Raw genomic sequence first — 4,601 nt, 5'->3', positions numbered from 1 at the left:
GGTTGTTCTTTGTGTGCGATATTCCAGAACTTAAAGGGACTAGATGCCATAGTTATATGAGCTTAATTAAATGTCAAAGCAAGTTGTAAGAAGGGAGTGCTTTGTCACTTAAAGTGAGAAGCTAAATGAAGCATACTTGTAATGTCCATCTGCCCTTAAGCGAGTCGATAGTGAAAAGCGAGTGCCTTAGCTAGAAGAGAGGATAACAAATCCTTGAATGAAGGCTGACTTATTGTCTGCGCTATGTTTAACTCGAGGGGATAACAAATCCTTGAATGAAGAGAACAAATCCTTGAACAATCGTTTGTCTACCTTAGAAGATGAGATGAAGAGAAATAAGGAAAATGCAAGAGTTCTTCGCTGCTCAACAATCACATGTCCCACTTACGATATCACCCGTTTCAACTGAATGACCAATATTTTTCTGTTGACCAAGTAAGTAACAATATACTTGACTGTTCAATTTATTTTGTTGATTTGTATAGTCATTTTCTATTTAAACTTTTTAGTTAAGGACAAAAGAAAGCTACAAGAAAGAGGAACCTTTTCTTATCAGTCAATCTACGAATACACACAAAATTCATAGGACTGAATCTGCCGAAACTAATAGCCTCCAAACACAATTTTATAAAATGAATTCAACTGTTGTGTCTGTATAGCAGAATGAGATGGAATATTTGACATGAAACTTGTTCTGTTTGTGTTGGAAGTAAAATCGTTACATTGTTTTGATCACTTTCTTGACACCTTCAATATTCTATAGTTCCTGATGTCCATACAGTCTTCTAGATATTTTGGGGTGTAATCTATAGTTCTCATCATGTTGAACTTAAACACTAGTATTTCTATAATTTTAGATTTAACCATTGCATCCCTTAACTTGATAGTAATTAGCTGACCATCTGAAAAGAAATAGTACTTAATTACATAAGCATTGTCAATATTGCTACAAAGCATGTCTTCATTGGCAGAAAGGTCATCGATAAACTGGATTATAGATATTGGCACGTAACTCTACGGAATAAAATGACTAGCAGCAATAATCGGCCGGAATCTACTTTTGTTTATTTCAATTACATATGCTAGTCATATTTCCTGTTGTAAATTATAATTGTCCAATGGGATTTTTTCATTTTGTTCCCGTGTTTATTGTTCCAATAATCACATTCAGCTTCAACTCTCTAACTGATTATTTTTCTCAAAGAGAACTTAGAAAAGCCTGATTATTTTTCTTAATGAAAACAGAAGAGAAAAACTTATAAAACCAAACACAAGAGGGACAAACCTGTCCATATGTCTGATTGTAATATAGTGATGTGTGCTGAAGGATTTTTCTTGGTACAGAAGTCTCAAACTCATGAGGAAATAATACAATTCTCATTATGTAAGGATCAACTATATCACATACGTTTCTTGTTGTATGCCTCAAAATATTGATACTTTTTTTAACCCCTTACTGAAAGTATTGTTACCTTTTTTGATTCACCACCAAACTCATACCTTAGGGTTGAAAGTGTGTGACGCTTATCATCCTAAGCTTCCTCTTATCTGGTAAGTTATGCACTATAATTATATAATCTCTTTAGGAGGAGAGAACTACTGGTCAAAATGTGTTGGTGACTGAAGAGTGAAAACCAATAACTAAAGCACAAAGATAAATTAAACTAATCACATCAGGACTTTTTTTTTTATAGCATAGTTACATTGAATTGCCATATTTAAGATTGTGTTAATAATACATCCTTTGAATCCCAATCCCAAAGCTAGAGGTCACCAACAAGAATGTAGACATACCAAGACTCAGAATTCCCTCAGTCGTTGTGAGATTTAACATCATCCGATGAAGGGGATAACAGTGCAAGATCATTCCTGCGCAACTTGGTTAAGTCTCGCCTCTGTTCTGCTTCCTCTGGCTTCCCAAACAAGTGGCTCCTCCTCATCAGATCATGTGAATGCCCAAATAGCTTCTTCTTCAAAGCATCAAAAGCCAACTCAAGTCTTTCCAACTCCTCCACAGAATTTTTATTGTGCATAGTACAAGTCAAAGCTATCATTAGTAGTATTCTCCACTAAATTTAACAAAGTCTCATACCCTTCAGTATTAATAGGAGTGGTCTCCAAACCCAACTTCCCCATTGTATGTGTAACAAATTGTGAACCTGCAGAATGCTCATCATGTTCAGCACATGTCATTGCTACCATCCTACACCCTTTTTTTTCTCAAAAATATCAAGAAACTTGTCAGCTTTTGATTTCCCTTCACCAATTCGAACTTTGTCAAACACAAAGTCCAAACCTTTCCAACTATCCTTACCACTTACAAGTCCAAACATCAACGAACAATGTGTTCCTCTTTAGCCTTTGAATTGGCAGCGACTTAAGAACACGTTTGGTTGAAATTATTGAACAAGAACATCAGGATCTTGGAAAAAAAGAAACCCCTAAGGAATTCGCAATATGCAAATAATCTGTTCTTGAATAAGCACTCACAAGATGACCTTCACTAACAAAGGCTTTGGAAAGAAATTGACCAAAGTTACCGAAACCTACTATGGCAATTTTGAGCCTGTCTGACTGGGAATATTTATTTGATACCAATGCTTCATAGTCAGACGGCAGTGCAGCATCAATGGCTTTTATGTGATGGAGAACAAACAGACAAGTGGCTGCTGCTGCTGATGCCGGGGTTGGTGATATCATCAAACCAACTATTTGAATAGGATGTGGATTGAATTGGGGTGAAACACGACATCGTATTTCGTTATATAGAAAGATTCTTAATTCTTTTCATACTTTGATTTTTAAATTGGGAATTATGATTCTTGATTTTTGAATTATCCTTATATAAGCTGCAGCTGCTTTAACATCCTCTTTACTGACTGCCATTTTCCGATAATATCCCTAAGAAGTAGCAGTTCCGAAGCTCATTGCCTGTTAAGGAATCTTCTAATTTATTATTAAAAAAACACTTCTTATTAACAATATTTCGTATTCTTATCTATATATCTATATAATAGGAGATGTGATAGCGTCTAAGTATCAATGCCATAATTAATCTCTAATTTTTTAATTTTAAATTATCAACTAATTAAATATAATTAATTTGTTTTTTTAATATTTAATAAAGAAAAGAAGTTACTATTTTAGAAGATAAGTTAGAGTTTTGAATTAATAAAAATTGTTTTGTTTTTGGTTTAAAAAAAACGTTTAAAATAGTAATAATAATAATAATATTAATATTAATAATCTTTTCTTTTTAAAGTCTTTTATATAATTATTCAAAATTTTGAATTGAAGAAACTAATAAAGAACTTTTTATTTTCTAAAAAATAATAAATACTCCTAATAGAAAGAACTACCCACGTTCTTTGGGAAATAGCATATATTTTTAATAATTTAAATATATATATATATATATATATAGGATTCCTGAAATACAGGTAACTGATTAAGAATTTCCTTCTTCTTTTTAAAATTTCAAAATTCAAATTATTTTAACTTATAAATTGAAATTTCACTAAAAAGTAAATACTACTACTACTACTAATAATAATAATAATAAAGCAGTTTTTAAGTGATATACAAAATTGTATAAAAAGAAAAATTAATAGAGAAAATAAAATATAATATAATATTTCTATTATATAGAAAGGTGAAGACCAAGACGACCAATGGCAATTCCGAAATTCTAATATGATTGAAGGGTAAAGTAATTGCCAGGCTATTATCAATTTTTAAAAAAAAAAAGAAAAGAAAGTAGAATAGTAGAAAGAGAAGACCCAAAGCAATAGTTTCATCTTCTTAAAATCGATCGAAAAGAAACCCAAATTGCACACTTCATTTTCTTGGGATCAAAAGCCGCTGCTTCACCTTCTTGAAATCGAAGAGAAGATCTAAATTGTACAATTTCATCTTCTTGAAATTGAAGAGAAGACCCAAATTGCACAGCTTCATCTTTTTGAAAAAATCGAAGAGTCGCAGTTTCATCTTCTTGAAATCGAAGAATCTTCATCTTCTTAAAATCAAAGAGTCGCGCCTTCATCTTAAGGTATGATTTTCTTTTAACACATAAACAAAAAGAACGAAAGAGAAGGCCAAATCGCACAGTTCAGAATTACAATTTTATCTGTAGCTTTCCATTTTTTCAATTTCAGATTCAATAAACAAGATTTTCAATTTCTTCTTCTTTCCGAACATTCTCGCTTTTACCTCCCAATTACAGAATAAAATATTCAGAACTTAAAGTTGTTATTCATTTCAGATCTTACATCAGGACAATTTTATGAGCAACAAACTTCTTGCTTCATCATTAATGGAGACTCGGCTCATCTTCTTGATATGGTATTTAGTCATTTTTTAATGATTTTCATTCACTTTGGGATGAACGGAATTTTAATCTCTAGTATGTTTCATTTTGTCTCAATCTCAACGAAAAAAAATGGAAAAAACCCTAACAACGGGGTGCTTTTGTAATATTCAAGGGTATAATTGTCATTTTATTATATACCTACGATGATATAATTGTCATTCTACATATTATTTAATTTATCTTTTTATGTATAAAAAATTATTTTACTTGTCCATTAAGTTCCCTCCACGTG

The 4,601-nt window shown here is 31.8% G+C and overlaps 1 pseudogene; it reads right to left on the bottom strand.

The window, feature by feature from the left end:
• Positions 1–1,811: 1,811 nt before the first annotated feature.
• Positions 1,812–2,700, bottom strand: LOC125849525 (arogenate dehydrogenase 2, chloroplastic-like; annotated as a pseudogene).
• Between the last annotated feature and the right edge of the window lie 1,901 nt (positions 2,701–4,601).

The sequence above is a fragment of the Solanum stenotomum genome, chromosome 12, assembly GCF_019186545.1.
Source record: "Solanum stenotomum isolate F172 chromosome 12, ASM1918654v1, whole genome shotgun sequence".
In the NCBI taxonomy this organism is placed as follows: Eukaryota; Viridiplantae; Streptophyta; class Magnoliopsida; order Solanales; family Solanaceae; genus Solanum; species Solanum stenotomum.
Note: the sequence above shows the minus strand (reverse complement) of the source record. Positions and strands in the feature narration are given on the sequence as shown.